Consider the following 24,013-nt stretch of genomic DNA (forward strand, 5'->3'; position numbering starts at 1 on the left):
TACTATTTACCTTTTCAAGCAATGGGATTTTGCTATTGTACATTTTTGCCATATTTGCGCTGAACTGTTTAATATTAGCTAAGCGAATACGCCTCCCTCTTTCTACTATTCTGATGTCACTACTTGGCCTTGGTCCTCATCGTACAAACAAAAGTCCATCTCAATACTCAGAGGATTGTGATCACTTTCCGTGCGCTGGGTGACACTAAAGTCGAGAACTTTGTGCCACAATTCCATACTGACTAAAAAATAGTCTATTACAGATGCGTGGCCCATTCCTCTATAGGTTGGTTGCCCTGGGTTGTCCCCTGAAAGCGCCCATTATAAGCTCTTACAGAAAACAAATAGGTAAGGGAGATCAACTGTAAAACAAGTGGGGACCACCCTTTTACTGGGTATAAATTTGGAGGTGGGACTGACCAGATTTCATCTTCCTCTATAGTAGTCGGTGGGACACCATTAAGTGGTTCATAATGGCAGTTAAAATCTCCACCGATCATAAGGACAACATCGGCCTGAAATGAATTCAAGAGGACGGTCAGGGAGTCTACGGTCTGGGAGGTTCCTGCGTACCGTACTGGCCATGAATAAATATTGATAAGTGCCAGTTTTTGTGTTTTGCTATGGCTCATTAGAATACATGTTAGAACCGGGCATTTAGTGTCAATTCTTTTCACCGTAAATCCATGGTGCATGCCTACCCAAATGCACAACCCCCCAGATGGTCTACCTTTCGGGCCTTTAATGGCTGGCTCCATAAAAGTGACATACCCCATTCTGTGGACGGGGTTTACAGCCCAGGTTTCCTGGAATAGGCAGATCCCATGGAGGTCTACAAATGCACACAACTCCGGTAGGTCTATTTTGGCGTTGAGACCCGCGATATTCCAGGACAGGATTTTAAGGACCCCCTTAGAGGACGTCAGCCTACTCCCCGAATTTACCCGATGTCTCATATTCTCAAGTCTACCCACTTGGTTACTAAACGCACTTTGAAGTGGTTCTACCTCTGGAATCGGACTGCGGTCAAAGGGTGTAACAGTTTTGTCCTTAAGCGTTACTTGGGCGTTTGGACCATCCTCTATCTCCCTCATAGCTGGAGACAGGGTTCCCCTATCACTCACACCTTCTTCTCTAATCGTTAAATATTCTATTGCCCCGGCAGACCCCACATTACTTTTGATCCTTAAATTTTCTAATAGGGGCAATGATGGGAGTGGGCGAAGTGATAATGGTCAGTCTACCTGGTCCAATGCGCTATACCTGTTACTTACTGAGAAGCCTAAGACAACCTCATTGCCTCTCCATCCCGACATACCCTTTCCATTGCACCAGTCATTGCGTTGGGATTGCCATTCATCAAAATTCCCAGGGCGAAGACAGGTAGGGGGAACATTAGATGACGGATAAAAATAGCTTAGCTCCATTGTTTGGATAGTTGAGACTAGACTCTTGGAAAAACCCCTGCAGACATGATCGACTACCCTGGGATCTTGGAGGTTAATAACTAGACAATCCCCGTCCACAAGTTTAGATCTATGTCCCACCCAACCCACTCTTCTTGCAAACAAAATTTGGCTTTGCACATTCCTTGGCAATGGTCAATTATTATTTAACCAGTGCATCCATTTATTTTATAGTTCGCTATATGATTCAGTTCTGTTAGGGCCCAATTTAGGGACCCCAGTTAGGACAACCACATAGGGAACACTTTCGTGAGGTAAGTCAATGCGATGTTGATCCAAATTAAGGTGGTCATCCTTGGATTGTTTTGTGGGGACTCTGCCTAAGGTTTTTGGCTTCACCGCTCCTGGACGTCGTGCATGGTCGACAGCATTGGTCCCGATACGGCTTAATCGGTCACTGATTCATTGTTCATTGATAGCGGCCAAAGGGTTTGTGGGACAATTAGTGGGGGGCGTCGGGTTTGATGGCGGGGACCCGTCTACAGATGTTGATAATCGGACTTGTGCTGTATTAACAGTTAATTTTTCTATATAGTCCGTCTTCTTTCTGGTTAGTTCCTCCATTTTTACTAGCCTTTGTTCAATTGAGATTAGTCTTTTTTCAAGTGGCTGTACTATGGATGACATAACCATACTCAGTTTATCCAATAGCAAATCTACATTTAAAGAGGTTAAAGGTGTACCCCCAAATGCATCATTGTGACTTTTTGCATTTCTTAATTTGCGAAAAATAAGGAATCGCAAATTAAGAAATGCAAAATGATATGCATCAATATTTTCGGTATTCTTTTGGGATTCGGTAAAAATCGCAATTTTTACCGAATCCCAAAGAAATACCGATTTCTTAACTTAATTTTCGCAATTCCCATTGATTCCTATGGGCCAAAAGGCCCATAGGAGTCAATGGAAATTGCGAGTGGCACTTAGAAAATTTCATGGGTGCATGGGGGGGTCCAAAGGACCCCCCCATGCACCCCTGAAATGTATTTTTCGCATCATGTTGCACACACACATGTCCTAAGGACATGTGTGTCCGTAACATGAATGTTGAAAAAAAAACATTTTCAACATTTTACACACTTTTTCCAAATTTACCGAGTGGTTCAACCACTCGGTAAATTTGGCACCCTATTTGCGAATTTTCACTTTTTAAAAAAATGATGCATTGCTTTTAAGAAATCGCAAATCTGCGACTTCTTAAAAGCACCCGCAATTTTAGAATTCGCACACATGTTACGAATTCTTAAATTGCTTCATGCATCCCAAAAAGCACTTTTGCATGCGCAAACGGCCGATTTTAAGGAATCGCACCGTTTGCGACTACAAAAATGCTTGATGCATGTGGGGGATAGTGTTATTTACTTCCACATAGTCACTTACTAGGGGGGACACTGGCTCGGCTTGCTCCTCAATGGGTACTTCCTTATGGTTGTTGGGTTTTGACTGCTTGGGTTTTCTGCCCCGAAGAGGTGCACCAGTCAGTTTCCTTTTAGGGATGGCTCCTTCTTTATGGTGGTGTAGTTCGGGAGAAAGTATAGAATCTTCTACAACTGGGATCGCCTTATTTGATTCCTGGTTGAGCGACAGTAGTTCAGTCAGGTCTACCGTGTTTGTTAGATTACTAGTTGAAAAGTTTGGCCCTCCATTTGTCCCTTCCGTAACAGCCTTAGGTTGAAGATGATCTGGTGTATGTACTTGGGCTAAAGGGCCCAACGAGGATCTCTTAGAGAATGCCGGGTCCAATGACAGACGGCGTTCCGTTATGGCTATTTCGTGTTCCAAAACCGAAGATGCCTTCAAAATAAATTGGTCCAAAGTCCCGGCTACATGCCCTGCGGTAGTTGGTTTCATACCCCTTCGGTCCGCCATAATCCCCAGACAATATAAACAGTATAAGTTTAGGGCTCACAGCACTTACAACTCCGGCAGTGGGCGTTAGAGGGTGGGCCCGGTCCGGTCTCCTCTGGGCTTAAACGGGCCCGCCCTTGGCCTGGGCTTCGCCCAGCGCCCGCCCGTGCGCTTCCCGCGATGCGGAAGGTGTGATTACTTAAATACTGGTAGGTGGAGGTGGGAAGAGAACCCAGCTGGAGGCAATGACGGGACTGCTGGTCCTCGCAGTCCCGTCCCAAACGAAGCACAAACACCAAAAGTCCCGGCTGCTGCTGCGAGCGGCCTCTATAATGATAAAAAAGAGTAAATGGTATACAATGGGATATGTAAACAAAATAGCAGCATTTTCTCAGGTCACAAAATCGCAAACAAAAAGAAAAATTAACAGAATATATAAGATTTAAACAAAACCATATATAGAGTAGAATATGTGAACGCTACGTTCTGAGGTAGAATGTTTGTATTAAAGAAACTGTAGCTTGCCAATTATGCATGTTATTATAAATAATCTGATGAATAACATTTCTGTACATTCTAATGAATTGTGGAAGTCTAGAAGTGGTGGTGGTGATAATCAGTCCCCGGTCTGGCCCACATGGTCAAGTGCGTCATCCACACCACCCCGGAAGTAGAAGATGAAGAAATGGAAGGGCTGTATAACCCTCTCACGATGACGAGGAAAGCTCGAAAGGTTTGAAGTGCTTCACCTCAGAGAGGTCTATTCGGCCTCTGTTGGAGTGTCTATCTGCATCGTTCTTAATGCTGCTGGATTCTGGGCCCCAAACATTACCCTTCTTATGTGTCATTTGGAAAACAACACTACCACTGTTTATGTTCCGGCCCATGGACCCTTGTGGAAGACTAATTGCTTGTGTGCATTTGTTTATTGCTTTCCATTTTGTTTTGATTGGCTGTATTGTGAATTGTCACTTCTTGTTCCAGTTTCATCCATGCTTGCTTTCTTGCCTATTCACCACTATCGTGTTATTGTTTCACATTTATAATACATCTCCCCTCTTTCTGAACTACTTCACCATTGTTGGTTTGACTTTTCCTGCTTTAGTTGGAATACGTCCGTTTGTATTCCGTTTGTTATTTATTTCTTAATGTTTCTGTTCAAATGTCAAAGTAAATATTCATTTGTTTCCTGACCTTTGTCATTATAAGCTCTTACTGCGTTAAGATCAACAGCGGTGTGCTACTTTTGTTATCACTCACCAGTGACCTTCATGGAGGGGGTGGGGCCTGCAAAAATATATGTGACATTTTCTAGATTAAATTGTTTAGGAACAGAACAAAGATTGCACACCATGTCCTTTTCGCAAACTAGAAAGTATAAGGCCACACCCTATTCAATAATGTTGTAGAAACAGAGGAACTAAACATCTTTAAAAAATCCAGACAAGCTTTTAATTTAAAGTATGTTTTTGGATGCAAATTAAAGCTTAAAAGCCAATGAAGTTTTAAATATGCAACCACACCTCCACGAAAGCACTGACGTTTTAAACATGCAAGCACACCTCGATACAAATAACTGACGTTTTAAATGTACAACCATAGCCCTACTCAAAGTTCTGAAGTTTTAAATATGCGCCACACTTCCACAGTCCACACAAAGCACTGAGGTTTTAAATATGCAACGACACCTCCACACAAAGCACTGAAGTTTTAAATATTTAAATATGCAAGCACAGCTCCACACAAAGAACTGAAGTTTTAAATATGCCACCACAGCTCCACACAGAGCACTGACGTTTTAAATTTGCAACCTCAGCTCCACACAGAGCACTGAAGTTTTAAATATACAACCATACCTTCATACAAGGCACTGAAGGTTTAAATATGCAACCACACCTCCATACAAGGCACTGAAGTTTTAAATATGCAACCACACCGCCACACAAATCACTGAAGTTTTAAATATGCAACCACACCTCCACACTAAGCAATGAAGGTTTGAATATGCAGCCACGCCTCCAAACAAAACACTGAAGTTTTAAATATGCAACCACGCCTTCACACAAGGCACTGAAGTTTTAAATATGCAACCACACCTCCACACAAGGCACTGAAGGTTTAAATATGCAACCACGCCTCTACACAAAACGCTGAAGTTTTAAATATGCAACCACACCTCCCCACAAAGCACTGAAGGTTTAAATATGCAACCACGCCTCCACATAAGTCACTGAAGGTTTAACTATGCAACCACACCTCCACACAAAGCACTGAAGGTTTAAATATGCAACCACACCTCCATACAAGGCACTGAAGTTTTAAATATGCAACCACACCTCCACACAAAGCACTGAATGTTTAAATATGCAATCACACCTCCACACAAAGCACTGAAGGTTTAAATATGCAACCACACCTCCACACATAGCACTGAAGGTGTAAATATGCAACCACACCTCAACACAAGGCATTGAGATTTAAATATGCAACCACACCTCCACACAAGGCACTGGAGGTTTAAATATGCAACCACACCTCCACACAAAGCACCGAAGTTTTAAATATGCAACCACACCTCCACACATAGCACTGAAGGTTTAAATATGCAACCACACCTCAACACAAGGCATTGAAGATTTAAATATGCAACCACACCTCCACACAAGGCACTGGAGGTTTAAATATGCAACCACACCTCCACACAAAACTCCGAAGTTTTAAATATGCAACCACACCTCCACACAAGGCACTGAAGGTTTAAATATGCAACCACACTTCCACACATAGCGCTGAATGTTTAAATATGCAACCATACCTCCACACAAGGCGCTGAAGGTTTAAATATGCAACCACACCTCCGCACAAGGCACTGAAGGTTTAAATATGCAACCACCCCTCCATACAAGGATCTGAAGGTTTAAATATGCAACCACGCCTCCACACAATACACTGTTGGTGACATCATACATGACGTCACTGATGTCATGACAACTAATATCCGTGATGACAGTGATATCAGGTATGAAATCTTCAGATATTGCTAATGGTGTTTCACATTTTACATAACCTGCTGATGAGAGGTTGCAGCTGACCTCACAACAATTACAGGGACCCCAAACAGCTAGAGTCCCACCGCCAACCCCCTAATATCATCACAGACATGTAATGGGTGACAATTTAATGGCGGTTCCACTGATGGCCTGCAGATGACCTCACAGGAACTGCTTGAAAAGGAAAGTGAAGAGAGATCCTGCACTTAGTTTCAGCAGATGGCTGAGCATTGTCTGATACACTCATATGCAGATTATTCAAATAACTCTTACTCTGATGAGCAAGCTTATCACTCCCAAGCTATGGTGGTTCCCCTGCTTGGTCAAGAACATCAATAGACCTGACGTTCAGTCACAGAACATACAGCAAACTACAAATGCTCTTGTTGGCAATTTTCTATGCAGGTTGGCCCTAGAAGCGCCTGTCACAGCTCACTGTGGTACGAGCCATAGGGTAACTTATGTACAGACTGTGCAGGGAGGGTTATTTGCATATCTATGCGATAGGATTGGACCCAGTGGAGGCAGGAGAATGGATGTGTTTGCGAGAGGCCTCTGTGGTCATGCCCTGGGAGATGGCAGTCCGCTTAGAGGGAGGGGTACGGTGGATTGTGGGGGATGGGAATACGTACCAGTGTGGGACAGGAAGTAGCTAGGCTCCACCTGTCCTCTTTTCTCATGCAGTATTCCTCCACTAAAATATTCTCTTGTATAGTCCTTTCTTTCTTCTCTTTTCTCCTAAATTATACTTTTCACATTTCATAGTGTTATGATGATGTATTCCTCTTTAGTGCCTACTTACCTATTTCGTGCTTTTGTTGCCTTTATTCATATTCAAAAAGCGCTGGAGATAGAAGACATTGTTACGAAAACAATGCATTATACGACTAATTTGTGGTTACTGCGGTTATTGATGTTCTTTCCAGATTCTCAATTAACTAATATTAAAATGTTTTGCTGAACAGGTGGTTGAGTGTATGGTTAAGTCTGATTAATATGTTTTTAATATTCTTTCAGAATATATGAAGAATGTGCAGGCTGGATAAAAATGGGTAGGTGGCTCCTAAGCACTGCTAATATATACAGAGCGGCAATGCAGGTGACCCAGTCCACCCGCATTTTGCATTTAAGGCCTGATATTCTGCGCCTGGCTGAGGCAGCAGTTGGCATCACAGAAGCTCATGAAGGCGATGCATAAGTCAGCACAACGCTTGCAGTCCCGTCTGTAATGGCCGCGCTTTGGGCGTTTGTGAGGTATGAGGGTAATAAAATCGGACGCCTGCATTAATAAGGCGGCTTATTCAAGTATCGAGGCAGTAATAGACTTTTCATGGCCTTCATACATCCTGGTGGCTAATGTTAATATGACACAAGTGATGAAGAGGCAATGCTAAATTACATATAGCAATATGGAATCTGATTGCCTAAAAAACAATCTTACTATGCCGCTGTCTCATAACCTGCTCTCGGAATCCAGTTTACCTACCATTACATATCCCTGCATCTCACACTCTCATTTTACCCAGCTATCATTTCTTGCAAGACCACACTTGCAAAGTAGCAAGTATTCATTATTCATTCGTATTAAGTAAAGGAACTTGTTCTTTATGCTACTCATCAGCAGGTCCCTGACTTGTACTGTGCCCAAAAATCAATTTTTATGCAGACCAATGCCTGCGAGTTTGAACTGCATCCCACTGGGGCGTTAGTGGACATCTCTGTTCTTGTGGCGGCCATGGGATCTTTGTTGGAGACAAATTCTACTTTCCCAAGACCCTGGCTTCAGTTGGAGTCGAGTCGGCCTGCCTGCGCGCTACATAGTGAGCGGTGCATGATTTGAGTGAGCGTCTCAGCGTCCCAGTTCTCCCCCTAGCCCGGGTCCCACTACAACTTTGTTTATCATTACCTTCACCTCCCACCCATCATCTTTCTGTTCCTCAGTTCCCCTTCCCCACATGCTTTATTTTCGCATCCCTCTGTTGCTGGCATCTGATATTTGGCTGCTTCATTGCCTTCAATGGGCCCCATTAGCCAGCCATCTGGGCCCCTCATGGCTTGATTACACTGGCCACCATGCTACCTGGAGTGAGGGCTGGTAGCTAGTGCTGTAAATGGGAAAAAATAAGTGCATGTACTCACCAAATTGAGCCTGGACTAAGGGTGAAGTTTGGGGCGGAGCTAAGGGCAGGTCTATTAGGAAATATTTATCAACAAGATTAAGACTTACTCAATTCACAACTGTGGGGAGAGAATTGGGCCTATCGGCTAGGGCGGTTGACCTGGGAGCTGGGGAACCAGGTTTGAGTCTCGGCAGGGACACTCAACATTCTGTGATTCTGAGCAAATCACTTAATCTCCCCATCCCTAAACAAAAATGAATGTGTCTGTCTGTAACCTAACTGGTGCTCATGTTGAGGGCTCTGATACCTTTGAGTCTAGTTCGCGCTATATAAAACTCCACAAAAAAAAGAAATCTGTGCATGATGATACAGAAGCATTTCTGCTATCACTATTATTATTATTATTATTATTATTATTATTATTAATATTACCTACCAAAAGGAGATATTTAGCACAGTTTTTCAAATTTCAAATGTGTGCAGATTGCTTCAGCGCTTACGGCACATGAATAACATTTGAATTACTACTCTTCCACAATAATGGATACTGTGTACAGTCTGGGAAAGAAACCTAGACATGGACATACCATGATCCAGTTAGTGATTACAGATTCTGCCTCTACTTCTGATCTATATTTTTCCTGTTTATTTAGCTGTGGTGGTTTCTTTAAAGTACCTTTTGTAATTCCCTTAAGTCCAATAATATTGTTTATTCACCTAATGTGGAACTAGTTAGTTTAAAAGGTACAAAATAATGAAGTACATTGATGTAAACTATTTGAAGAACAAAAACAAAGGCTGTGGAACCCCATGTGGGGACTAGGAAAATAAGCATTGATGATTTATTTAACTACCCTATGTTGTTGTGAGCCACCTGACATCATGGCAAAGTTGAAAACAAATTCTTTGTTCTTTTTTTACAAGTATTTAAAGAGCCCAAGGGCCTCTTTTAAATATTTACCATGAATATACATAATTATTGTTTCATTTTCCTCATTATTTCCCTTCATTTCCTCATGTAACCTGATTTGAGGAAAAATAATATGTCAGTGAATTTTGGAGCTAAGCTACTCCTTCACTTAAGTGGAACCCCCTTAAAGTGATCCATCTCTAAGGGCCCGATTCACAGAACTAACTTAAGACAAAATCCTAAACTTACTACTTTTGGTATTCACAGAAGTTAGGATTTTGTCTTAAGTTTGTCTTAAGACAGACTTAAGACAGACTTAAGTTAGGATTTTGTCTTAAGTCTGTCTTAAGTCTGTCTTAAGACAAACTTAAGACAAAATCCTAACTTCTGTGAATACCAAAAGTAGTAAGTTTAGGATTTTGTCTTAAGTTAGTTCTGTGAATCGGGCCCATACTCATTTTAAATTTAAAAAAAACAGCACTTTTCCATCTTCTTTTTCCTCATTCCTCCTTCTGTTCTCCCATCCTTCCTATCAGTCTCTTCCCTCCTCCTTTCTTTAACTATATCTCTATGACTCTTGGTCTGACTCCTCCTATCTTCTACTTAATATTTCTCGTCTTCACGCCTCATTCTTTATTCTATCACTCTTTCTCATTTTTGTGTCTCCTACTTTTTCTTTAGTACCTTTCTTTCACTTTTTTGTCTACTCTTCTCATTCCTATTCCTCCTTTCTCGCCCTACTTCCATTTTGTGTCTTTTCTCCTTTCTATCTCCATCACCTTTCGAATGGTCTAAATGTGCACATGCAAAACTACAGATTAGACAGTTCAGCCAGACCGCCAATCTTTGTTTCTTTCACAGACTGACATTCATACAGATCATATACAAGAAATAGCTATCTGCCAGAGAATCAGTGTCAAACAGCATTAGCCTTGTGACAGCACTCAAACACCTGGTGCATTTCAGGGCACTGGCTTGAACCCCTATATTTAGGGACATTTTAATTATTTGATTCTGTGATGTTTTCTGTATTAAAATGGAAATTACACATTTGTCTTATTAACCATCATCTGCTGCATATTCTGCAGATTTTACCCACAAAAAAATGTTCCGGATCAAAAGTTAGAAAAAACATGGCAACAATTTCCTTTGCAGTTGAAGGACCTGTGCACAGGTTGTGTGGTCATCTTTGAGTTTCTAATTACTGTATTTGGGCATTAAACTGGTACTAATAAGTTGCAAGTTTTTCCTAGACAGTGTTACTATATGTGAAAATGACAAAATAATAAAGTAATACTATCATATGATGAGGCACATTAGACCGCATAATTTGCCTTTCCTTGCCACATAATTTAGTCAACAGTGCTGCATAATTTGGTCCTCCACTGTAACCTAATTCGAATTGCACAACATATTTAAACAAAACACTAGTGCCGCCACAACCAAAGCAGTGACACATATTGAAATGCAGCATGCTATAGCAGAACCAATCTAAAGTGTGGCTTACTTTGGGCACAAGTGTTTCACATGTATATAGTTCGAAATAGCTGGGGGGGGGAAATGATGCTGGAAGTGGAGCTTAATTGATATCTCGCAGACTTATTGTTTGATTGCACAGTATCTTATCAAGTGTTCACAAATGTCATCACTATGAAATTTGCGCATTTCAGTTATAGCTATATCTCTTGCTCGCTCTCTCTGTTTTCACTCTCCCCACTTTCTTTCTCCACTCTCACCTGTTTCTCTCTCCTTTCTTTTTCTCTCCCTCTCTTATGGGCACTAAGGGGAACGGAATGCAGTGCAATTATCTTCACTTGTATAATTGTGTCCACACAGAACTCCAGTGCTTGTTCACCCTGCCTCTTGCCTTCCAAACTCTACTTTAGCTTACCACTCATATCCACATTTTTTTTTAACAATAATAGCTTTATACAACTTGAATTCAATGTCCCCTTTCGTATGGGACAGGGAGCCAGACCTGCATCGCGCTCCTACAGTGGGATTAACTGGCAAGGATCAATGGACCATGCACTGTCAATCACTGTGTGATGCAACCTATGGAAATCCGCAGGAAGCCCTTACAAAGTAGATGAACTACCGATGATTCCTCAGTGGCTCAGCTTAGAGCAACATCGATCCACGGCTATAGCTAGAGTGGTGCGCTTACGCAGTCATGCCACTGATTCTGCCAGGGGGTTTCTCTAGAACCGGTACTACCCTTGGCAAAGTAGAAGTTTCAGTGCTCAAAGGCTGAAAAAGAAAGTGCTAGTACTTAGCAATGATGAGAACCGGCCCATTTAAAGCACTGGTGGTAGCAGAGGAGAGTTGGGAAGCTCAGGTTTCTTGACCAACTCTCACTCTCTGCCGGTAAACCTAGCCAATATATTCACCTGCTAACGCCCACCAGAGCATCTCAGGGAATGGACCACACAGAAGCATTGAGCAAGGAAGTGGCTCGCTCCCACCTCCCTCACAGATGGAATCAATTGGGAAGTCCTGCTGCGCTGGGCTCAGGTATGGGGTCGGAGGAGACGGAGAGCGCGACATGAGGCTTCGTGGTCCTGTGGGGGCAGAAGGTGTTGTGGAAAGCTACTGCTGGGGGTTAGTGGTGTGGGTCAGGGCATTGAGCAGGGTGGGGTGTGGTGGGTAGGTGGCAACAGTAACAATCTCTAACACTGTGAGGCTGGTTGTCTTTGATCTCATTGCAATCCACTTCACATGTTAGCAGTTGCCTTGCCGGGACTTTAGCGCTGACTAGAGTATAACATACACCTCTCAAAATAATTAGCTTGCTAGCTTGTATGGTAACATACTTATTGGAGGAGCTCCCAGATTAGAATGGCCCTTTATCAACTGAGCTGCATTCTTGTCCACTTCTGTCCAGACAATATTACCACGCCACTAGTTCTACAGGATATGGGAGCAGTAACTATAACTCGTTCCAAAATGGCAGACACTTAGGGGGTCCAATCATCTGCTTTGGCAGAGCAAACACTCTGATTAAGAGAGATTAAAAAAGATCTCAACGTAATTAGTTCCATACATCTATCAGAAGAGGTGGAATCTTACCTGGCCAATCTGGCCAGACTCAACAATATAGTCGATCCCTCACAACTCAGTGCCTCTCTTGCCTGTGAAGTTATTCCTTACAAAATGTCCTCTTTCTCCTCACATGAATGCTTCTACTGGCATTATCATACTGTCACTAGCCAGTATGAAAATGTCTATTACAAACACACTAAACCCACACAGAACCAATCTTAATAATCCTATTACAACTCAGACTGAAGAATGACCCTCAATATTAGGATTGAACCTAGATCGAAAACTGGGACGATTGGATGAAGTTGATAATGAGATTTTATCGCATTGCACAACCAATGAATTTGCAACTGTTGCAAAAACTAAAGCTTAAGGTGAAGAATTTCAACCCTCGATTATTAAACACCATTTAAAAAAGTTAAGGAGGTAAAAAACAATCTATCCTTAATGACTCTAAGTCTTCTCATATAATAGCCAATTCATCCAAGAGCTCTTTAAATCTCTTTCCGATGTTCAACAAAGATGGGCCCACCCCAGCAGTCAAGCACACCAGCTGTCCATCTGTGGTACATAATAGTATCACAGTTGATAAAGCAGGCAGTCCACCTAATGCAAATAATGTGTCCTTAAAAGAAGACAAACTTGCCTATATAAAGGAAAGCAGTGGTATTTAGGAAAGGGACTTGACTCTCTTAAGACACAGATTGTACTTCCCAATTCCAACTGGCATAGGAAACCTTGAGACCCCAAGAGTTACTACCCAAACAAGCAATGGTGATGTTAGTTGGTAGACCTGACAGCCTTAGGGTAGTCTTCCCATTACGATTTGCCTCCCTCCCTCCATTTTTCTGGCTTTAAGACTTTGTGCACTTTGCCACTGTTAAACAGTACTAACGTGCTTGTGCTTTCTCCCCTAAACATGGTAATATTGGTTCATCCCCAATTGGAATATTTACTTACTTATATGTCCTTAGTAAAGTGCACTACATGTGCCCTGGGCCTGTAAATTAAACGTCACTAGTGGGCTTGCTGCACTGATTGTGCCACCCATATAAGTAGCCCCTTAACCATGCCCAGGCCTTAAATTACAGGGTGTATGAGCAGTTAACTGCCACTTTGACTTGGCATTTAAAAATACTTGCCTAGCTTGAAAACTCCCCTTTAATTACACATAAGTAACCCCTAAGGTGGGCCCGATGTAGCACGAAAGGTAGGCTGCTGTGTAAGTAAAAGGTAGGACATGCACTTTTATGTTTTGCATGCCCTGGTAGTGACTGACAGCTACATTCAGTTTTCACTATTGTGAGGCCTAGTCCTGTCCTAGGCTAACATTGATAAATCCCTAAAAAACTTTTAATCTGTAATTCCTGATCTGAAGAGAGTAGCTGCATCATGTTGTATACCTTTGGAATGGTAACAATAAATCCTTTTTACTGGTAAAGTTGGATTTAATGTTACTATTTTAGAAATGCCACTTTTAGAAAGAACGCATTTCTCTGCTCTTAGCTCTGTGTGCCTTGCCACCTGCCTCTAAAATATTTTTAGGGTGGGTGACAGCTACACTTTGTGCATTCCCTCTAGACAGCCACAACCACAGGAAGGCTAGGTGTGTCTGAATACTCATCTACATACATCTGCATTTAAATAGTTCTTTCTGGGCAGAAAGGGAGGGAATGGCAGACACTTACACTTCAACAGGTAGTGGCCTGACCCCACACAAAGTGCTGATTGCCCTCTAATGATAATCTTGAGCTAAGGCTGGGAACAAAGGACCTGTGTGCACTTCAAAGACCACTCTTCGAGGTCTCCCTCACTTCAAAAGCACATTTGGTTATACATACTGGGTATCTGACACTACTAAGACAGTACACTTCTGGACCTGTGATCACTCTGACTGGAAGAAGAAATGTGGTGCTGCTAATAGAATTGCTACACTGCCAGATCACTGGTTTGCTGAACTCTGGTATGCTATGCTCTTGCCGTGCTGGTTGCCCTGCTGCCTACTCTTTGACCCATTGGGGGAGACTGACTGGACCTGTATCACTTTAACCCAGAGTGACTCCAAGGGTTTGCTGGCTTGCCATCTGCTCACAAGTCTCAGGGATATCTAAGATGTGAACCACCTGCATCTGCACCTGAACTCTATAATTTGTGAGTGTACCCTGCCAAGTGATGCCATCCCAGTCCTGGACCTTGGAAGTGAGGCCCTAATGTATTCAACTACCAGCACTCACAAATCCACAGCAGATTAGGTGCCTCTCTACCTCAGTGTAGGTCAGACCCAGCATACTCTCACTGTTAAGTGTAGTGAACTCAGCTCATCACCACAGTTATGTGGAAGACCTCTACGCATATAGTCCACAGCTTGATTACCGCAGCTGCGTGATGACGTCATCATCCGGATCAAAGGTACTTTTGTTCAACACACCCAAGGACTGGGATGGCACCACTTGGCAGGGTACACTCACAAATTATAGAGTTCAGGTGCAGATGCAGGTGGTTCACATCTTAGATATCCCTGAGACTTGTGAGCAGGTGGCAAGCCAGCAAACCCTTGGAGTCACTCTGGGTTAAAGTGATACAGGTCCAGTCAGTCTCCAGCCCATGCTCCCTCGCAATAGGCCTAAACTCTTGACTATGTCCTGGCCTAGTGTGATCCGATAACTCACTTATGCGCTTATTGTCTCCAAGCGCTCTTCTGAAGTTTTAATTCCATACAACTTCGTACTTCAACATCTACTGAAGGGATTCCTATCGTTTTTGGTCTTGTTTTATTTATAAAACAATATTTTATTTTTCTACTTTGTTGTGGAGTCTTTTGTGGTGTTTTCACTGTTTTACTCTTTAAGTGTTGTGCTGATACTTTATACATTTCCTCTTAGGTTAATCCTGACTGCCCTGTGCCAAGCTACTGGAGGGTGCGCACAGGATAATTTAGGTTGTGTAGTGACTTACCCTGACTGGGATTGTGGCTCCTGCTTGGAAAGAGTGCATACTCTGCCAACAAGAAACACCATTTCTTGTCATAATTTTGGTGCTCAAAAGATCCCATTTGATGGACCAACTCCTCTGTGTTCCACTGACTGTACAAAGTCAGACTTACCAAGTCTGGTGAAAACAATAGTCAATGGCTATGCTCTTTTTCTCATAGAATTTGCCAAACAAAAAGAGCACAACATTGCAAAGATCATTATGCAACCTGTTTATTCCCAAAAATCTCAAGGCAGGATCTAAATGAGAATACATTAATTACTCATCTAACAGCTTCAATCGAGTCATGGATGTAACCAAACTATCAACACCCAACTCTTTTGACAATACTACTACTGCTCCAACACTATGGTCTAATCTGGATCATAACTGGAATATTCTTGACTTTACTCCTAACTACATTTCCCAAGGGCCCCAAGATATTTTAAAATGGGCAAATATATGAAAACTCCCAACTTACTTTCCAGAGTTACAAAAAACAAAATACACAGAATTTAACTTCAAGGATTCAACAAAACGTATGATAATAAATCATTGATTTCATATCCTTTACCTATTTACCCCAATACCGTTCTGAGTATTACCACATATGAAATAAAAAGCATTGATTAATGCATCTCAACCATCAAAAGCTACCCACCAGAATGGGATTCCCATTGATATATTAAAGGTAGATCCCTTTCTCTGGACTGCAGTATTACGCAGCCTATTTTCATTATCCTCCAAACAGTTCAGATACCGATGTCCTGGAAAGGTGTGTTAATGCATCCACTTTATAACAAGCATTGACAAGTTATGTTAATTTCGATTTATATAGCGCCAAATCAACGACAGGTCTCTTAGCGCTTGCTTTGGGAACCCGTCCTGGCTTTCCCTGCGAGATTACCCCTACTGGGCATCCCCAAGGTGAAGACCAGGCATCCCGCCACGGGGGGCCGTAGTGGAGATTAAGCAAGCTATTGCCCAGAGCTGCAGAGTGTGAACCCATGATTCGAGTAGGCACCGAGGCGAGAATTATCGAGTCTGTGGACATTTGGGCTCAAGACCCTGCCGCATAGGGAATTGAACCCTGGTCCTGGGTCTGACCTCTGCATCAGGGTCTGCCTCCTCTAAACAGTGAGCCACACTTCTCCACTCCACACATAGCCATAGCCCATAGCCATAGCCAATAGGTCTCACATTTGTGACCTTATAAGTGTTTAGCCATGCAACAGTTGATATTGTTGCACCAAGGATATTCTGCTGCATAATTAAATACTTATAGGGTCCAAAAAGCGATACCTATTGGCTATGCCAATGCTTGTTTGTTTTTTGTTGTTGTTTTGTTTAAGTTGCCAGATCTACAATAGATGGACATGGTTTTTGTTAACAGTTCTTTGCATCAAATGAACTTGTTTTCATTGCTCTGAATGTTGTTTACATTCTAGTTGTAGGAAGCAGTCATTCCCGGGGGTATAGGGGCTGCCTAGCTGTGCGCATGCGCCGAACTTTGCAAATAAGAAAAAGCCTGGTGCAGGCGCAATTTACAAGTGTGGAGTGAGTGAGCCCCAGGCAGCCTGACTCACTCACTAAGGAGTTCATGCACTGCACCTGCATACTCAGCATGGTTTAAGGAAACTCGACCCACTCCCTCGCAAGTATAGAACAAATATTTACCAAGAAACTCTGAGAAGAGCCTGCCTGCTGCACTGACGGCTGGTAGTGTGTGTGCCTGGTGAAAGCGTGCACTGACGGCTGGTGGTGTGTGTGCCTGGTGAAAGCGTGCACTGACGGCAGGTGGTGTGTGTGCCTGGTGGAAGCGTGCACTGATGGCTGGTGGTGTGTGTGCCTGGTGGAAGCGTGCACTGATGGCTGGTGGTGTGTGTGCCTGGTGGGAGCGTACACTGACGGCTGGTGGTGTGTGTGCCTGGTCAAAGCGTGCACTGACGGCAGGTGGTGCGTGTGCCCGGTGGGAGCGTGCACTGTTGGGTGGTGCTGTGTGTGCCTGGTGAAAGCGTGCACTGGCGGCTGGTGGTGTGTGCCTGGTGGAAGTGTCCACCGACGGCTGGTAGCGTGTGACGGCTGGTAGTGTGTGTGCCTGGTGAAAGTGTACACTGACGGCTGGTGGTGTGTGTGCCTGGTGGAAGCGTGCACACTGACAGCTGGTGGTGTGTGTGCCTGCTGATTGATTGACCGCTCCAAGGTGAAACCAGCCATCCCCGGCGTATGTGGGGGGCCGTTGTGGAGATGAGGCCAGCTAATGCCCAGAGTTGCCGAGTGTGATCCCTAGTTAGAGTAGGCACCGAGGCGAGAATTATCGAGTCCGTTGACCCTGGTCCAAGACCCTGCCGCGTCGGAAATTGAACCCTGGTCCCGGGCCGTCCTCTGCTCCCGGGTCTGCCGCCTCTAATCAGTGAGCCACACCACTCCACTTGGTGGAAGCGTGCACTGATGGCTGGTGGTGTTTGTGGCTGGTGGAAGCGTGCACTGATGGCTCCAGCCTACACTGACGGCTGGTGGTGTGTGTGCCTGGTGAAAGCGTGCACTGACGGCAGGTGGTGTGTGTGCCCGGTGAAAGTGTGCACCGACGGCTGGTGGTGTGTGTGTGCCTGGTAAAAAGCGTGCACTGGCGGCTGGTGGTGTGTGCCTGGTGGAAGCGTGCACCGACGGCTGGTAGCGTGTGATGGCTGGTAGTGTGTGTGCCTGGTGAAAGTGTACACTGATGGCTGGTGGTGTGTGTGTGTCAGGTGGAAGCGTGCACTGACGGCTGGTGGTGTGTGTGCCTGGTGAAAGCGTGCACTGATAACTCATGGTGTGTGTGCCTGGTGGAAGCGTGCACTGACAGCTGATGATGTGTGATAGAAGACTGACGAAGAGGGAGGGGGAGAAGGGAGGGGGAGTGCGAGCAGTGGAGCATGATTCACAGCTAGAATACACAAATTAAGCTGACAAGGAGGGAGGGGGAAAAGGGAGGGGGGTAGTGCAAGCAAAGGAGCCTGATTACAGCAATAAAAACACAGATGGCAGCTTTGCACGTGCATGAGTTCATGAATGCAAGCTGTAGGCCAGCAAAAGCCTCTGGTGTCACTTTTAAAAGCCACTTACTAAATGTCTTGAAGAGACATCGAGCTGTCTCAGGCGAGACTTAAAAATGGATGAAAGTAGAACTCAAAGAAATCACAATCTCTCAGACCTCCTTGACTCAAAAGGGAAGCTCTTCACCAAATTCTTATTGTCATCTTCATGATTAGGTATCCATTAGTAAACTAATGCCAACTAATCAATCCAGATTTAGATCTGGCTGCTCTATAAATGACAATGTTATCACTCTCAAACTCCTGCTGATTAAGACATTAGAAAAATTCTGCTTTTATACGTATGTCACATCACTTACTAACAAGTCTTTGACAAAGTATACGGAACAGGGGACAGGATGTAGCCTTACTGCTAAAGCGGTCGACCTCGAAGCTGGGGAACCGGGTTCGAGTCTCGGCAACGACGCTCAACATCCTGTGATTCTGGGCAAATCATGTAATCTCCCCATGCCTAACAAAAAGTGAATGTGTCCATCTGTAACAAAACTGGTGCTCATATAAAGCGCTCTGATACCCGATGTCTCGGGTCTACTTCGCCCTATATAAAAAAAAAAAAAAAAAAAAAAATGTGGAGCAAATTTGTAAAATGGGGCATCAACCAGTCTTTGCTATATTTTCTGATGCTGCTACATGTTAACATGCGGTCACAAATAAAAGTTACTGGAGGAGTTTTATCTTCTAGATCGCCGGTCCTCAAAGTATGGCCCGGCCCCCATGGAAATTAACAGCAATCACTGATTCGATGCAATTTCTGCTGTTGTGATTCCTCGGGCCGCATTCGCCAGGAAAAGCATCAAAGGGGCATGCGTGTCTTGCATGCTCACATGCGCCCCTGGCCGTAATCTGCCTCTATGACATCATTTGCTTGTGTCACAGCAGAAGGAGTGACGATTATCTGTGGTTCACTCACCGTAGTGCCAATATCGGCTCACTCACCAGCCCGCTCGCAGCAACATGCATGTCGCAGAAATAAGCAGACAAGACAACTTTTTGTTGGAGAAAAGTAGCTGCAGGTTTATTAGCATATACACATGCCAACAAGGTGGGTTATCTTACAGACGATCCAAAGGCAAGCCGCCCCTCGCGACCTACCACCTGATGGGCCAATTTGCAACGTGGCCTTAGCCAATCGTTGCTTAGCAGTTGTGGTGAAGAGATAGCCCCTCCCATTTCCGGTGAACCATTGGTTCACCCTCCTGCTCACGCCCCCCCCCTACGAGGGGCGGAGCGTTCAAGCGACCCCCGGTTGTACAGGTTTCCAGCCGCCAGTAGGATAGCGGGGCGCCGTCGCACCCCCAGGGTCCACCGCACAGACTTCCTGGGGATATTAGGCCTCAGCATCCTATTGTGCTCCTGAAGAGGGTACTCCCGGGTACCTTTCCGCCTCTGGATCGCCCTGTAACTCCGCCTGCAACACAAATGAGAAAAGATTAGAAGACATTTCCCCCCCACCCTAAAGGGCCGGGTATGCGGAAGGAAGGGAAACGGCGTCAGGGTGAGGGGACAGCGGACAAAGAGGCCGCTCGGTGGGCGGGGGAGGAATATATACTCTCCCCCGCCCACCCCAGGCCGGAAGTGATGCGCGGGACCCTCCGGGGTCCCAAAGGGCTGGGCTGCCCCGTGTGCCATCTTGTGGCACTACGGTGGCCGCCCTCTTATTTGTGTCCCCTGCGGGGACGTGTCGGTCGGCCTGCATAGTGCCAATATTGGCCCACTCACCAGCCCGCTCGCAGCAACATGCATGTTGCAGAAATAAGCAGACAAGACAACTTTTTGTTGGAGAAAAGTAGCTGCAGGTTTATTAGCATATACACATGCCAACAAGGTGGGTTATCTTACAGACGATCCAAAGACAAGCCGCCCCTCGCGACCTACCACCTGATGGGCCAATTTGCAACGTGGCCTTAGCCAATCGTTGCTTAGCGGTTGTGTTGAGGAGATAGCCCCTCCCATTTCCTGTGAACCATTGGTCCACCCTCCTGCTCACGCCCCCCCCTACGAGGGGCGGAGCGACCCCTGGTTGTACAGGTTTCCAACCGCCCGTAGGATAGCGGGGCGCCGTCGCACCCCCAGGGTCCACCGCACAGACTTCCTGGGGATATGAGGCCTCAGCATCCTATTGTGCTCCTGAAGAGGGTACTCCCGGGTGCCTTTCCACCTCTGGATCGCCCTGTAACTCCGCCACAGCCCTGGGTGTGGCGACCGTCGCAGCCAGGGCCCCCCACCAAGGCCGGCATACATCCTACTATTTCTAGCTTGTTATTACTAGGGCCTCACCCCTAACCAGCCAGAACAGTCCCAGCTAAATCGGGCAGGAGTGTCAAGGTATCCTCCCGAAGCCCCTTGCGCATGGCGTAAGGTCTCCCAAGTCTAATGACGTCCTGTCTCTACTGCCCTTTGAATTACACACAGCGCAGGACTTCCTGCGCCTGGGCTCCAGCGCCTCCCTTGACGAGCGCCTTGTCTACAGAGCTGAAGACATGTCTAACCACTGAAATTTACCTGATCCCCACTGGTGGCAAAACCCACTGAAAGTTCAATGTGGTCGTTCTATCAGGTGCCGTAACATGCCGTGATGGCCAGTGCACAAAACGTAAAAAGATCCTTGGTGCACACACCAGATGTCACGTTCAGGAATGGGGAATTAAGAGAATTGGGTCAGATTAAGAAACACCGCAAAAATATGCAAAGTGTCATTCTATACTGCTTGCTGAACCAGGGACTGGTCACAGATGCCTGGACCCTGCTAACCGCTTGAGACCCTGATCTATACACCCGGGTGGTGTCGACTAGAAAGATGGTGTGTCAACAAGGTTCCCTATATGGTGGACGGGGAGCCTCAGCTGGAACCCGTCTGTGAGCGTGTCAATATAGAGATACACACCTCAGTCCAGAATACCCTTGCCTGATCCTCAAAAGGCACCTAGAGCCCGCTGCCCCCGCAGCGCATGGCGAGGGAAACTGGCTCAGAACCACCAGACTGGGTTTTGAACACCATCACCACCACAGGCCCTAGCTAAGGATTGGCTACCCCTGACCTGGCAAGGCCTTTTGAAGGCCAGCCGCTCGCCCCTTATTTGACTACCTAGCCCCGGGGAGATGAACTTGTAGCAGACCCGTAGGGGGGTCAATCATCAAAAGCATGCTAAGCAAGACAGTTGGTCGCGTTCGCCAAAACCTGTCGAAAGGGGAGGACTTGTATACTATCTAGGATGATCTCGAAGAATCATCTCGTGGTGCATGCCTGCACCTCCAACAGCCCATTTGTTGACATCGTCAATGCTGCTTAGTTGCACAAAATACAGAAACCACACTAATACTGTCATGCATAGCCGGCCACAAACTGGCCACCCTTAAACAAGGCCCACGGGTTGAATTGGTAATTGAGACATTTCCATAGTTCAGTGCACAAAAGGGTGGCATTGGGTTATTTCCCTGTAGTTTGTAAAATACTGATATTGCCTGCCCTACAGGGCCCTAAAGTACGTCAAAATGCAAAAAACATAAAAGTACGAAGTGCCTCTTATGGTGCCTGGTGCCCAATACATTAGTTGGACAACTCACTTCGTGGCCGCAAGTTACTCAAACAGGCGTAAAAAGCCGTATTGGGTTTTGCATAGGCGACCTCCCTATAACACTATGAACGGTATCTCCTCATGTTTGCCAAAGTGCAAAACGTTTTCCTTTGCCTGACCTACGTAGGACCCTATGAAGCTTAAATCAAGCTGCCTATCCAACTGTGTATACATGTAGTGCAGCTAAAGCAAGCATCTACATGGCCGCGAAAGGCCAACATGTGACCCACGTTAGAAACCAATAGAGGCCATAAAGTATCCACCTGAGCTACAGTGGAGCCAGAGCAGAGAGGTCTAGGTGGGATCAGGCAGGAGGGGGAATGATTGCTAAAGCAGACCCAAAATTCCGTGCAAATAGACAAAGCCACACCAGGGTGCCCATTTGCAGGTATAGAAAACTAGCGAGGCTGGGTACAACTAAGCAGGTGTCTCGGCGTGGGCCAGAAGGTATGGGTTGTATGTGTGGCAATACAAGCACAACTAACCTGCAGGGCTGCACAGCGTGCTCAGGCAAGAGTGCTGAGCAATGTTTGGAAATTGGCCGCTGCTCCAAAGTCTCCCTATCTTTACTTACAAAAGGGAGCGCTACCATACAACAAGCCCATCTCAAGGTAAGTCAATGCTACATAGTGCATAAGATAACTAAGCCACAACAAATCTTTCGTGCATAGCCAACAAAGAAATAGCCGCCCCATCCCTGGCTGCCAAGGTGTCACTGCTATGTGTGACATGTCCATAAATACAGTACACTATGGGTGACATAAAAGGACCTGAAATAACACTTTCTTGCCAGCAATAGAACGAAGAAGTAGAGAGAGACCCAAATCAGTAAAGACACCCAATTACCCAACAAGCGACTCTATAAGGCCAATGAAGAGGCAACTATAGACAGGTAAACCCGAGCTAAAGTGTGCCTGTGTGAAACACTGACATAGATACGCTACTTTGGGAGTCCGAGTGCCCGGTGTGATGGAAGGCTGCGTAGCTCGGAAGGAGCAGCGAAACACAACTACAGTCGGTCTGCAATGCCTGGCACCGTAGTGCAGGAGAAGGGCAGAAGCCACTATGCCTTGCGTGAAGATTCACCTAGAGCAGCAGGGGAAAACGGCATGTGCAGTCATCGCCTGAACCTGAGCATGCCCACCCAATCTATTATCCGAGTGACGCCGACCACGTCCAAGTCTCCTTATATTCTAATCAACCTGTGAGAGCGAGACCCAACACCAAGGTCGCACTACCGCCCCACAGCATAAAGGAGACCGAGCATAGTATGTCTCCCTGCAAAGCTGCACGCTGCGCCACCAGGGCAATGAGTTTTACTCTTCAACAATATTAGACAGTTTCTAATAGATCAAAACTAAACCTCCAAAAGCAAGTTGGAAGAGTCACCCAATATTTCCTTTACAATTAGTAAGCTGCTGCGTAAACGTATTACACACACGTAACCATCCCCGAATAATGTATGGAAACACAATCTGAAATAGCAAGAGAATGCCCGGGCACTGTCAGTAACTCTTCCCAAAGAGGGCATGAAAGGGCTGGACTGTCAAACGGGCATAATACATATCGGGTCGTAATGACTCCTGGGGAGAACCTGGGTGTCCCATACCCTACCTCACTGACCGCAGTGAGCTAGGACCCTTCTACCTGTAGACAGTTTGGGCGGCCCCCAGGATAGAGGGCGGTTCTCCAGCGCCGTTCCTGCAGATGAGACATAAAACAACGATTAGAAGCCCCGCCCCCCTTCATGTAACCATAAGAAATCGTACAATGAGACTGGGGCAACAGCCCCCTTCCTGCCAGGCCAAGCCTGTCAGTCAGTTGCGAGAACTGATAAATTCCAATTACATGTCGTAGGAGTTGGGCGGGGCAAGCCAATGTGGATCTACAGCGCCAGCGGCAGTAGTGCAGGGAAGCGTCATGTTACTAGGACCATA

Source organism: Lissotriton helveticus, chromosome 1_1, assembly GCF_964261635.1.
Source record: "Lissotriton helveticus chromosome 1_1, aLisHel1.1, whole genome shotgun sequence".
Classification (NCBI taxonomy): Eukaryota; Metazoa; Chordata; class Amphibia; order Caudata; family Salamandridae; genus Lissotriton; species Lissotriton helveticus.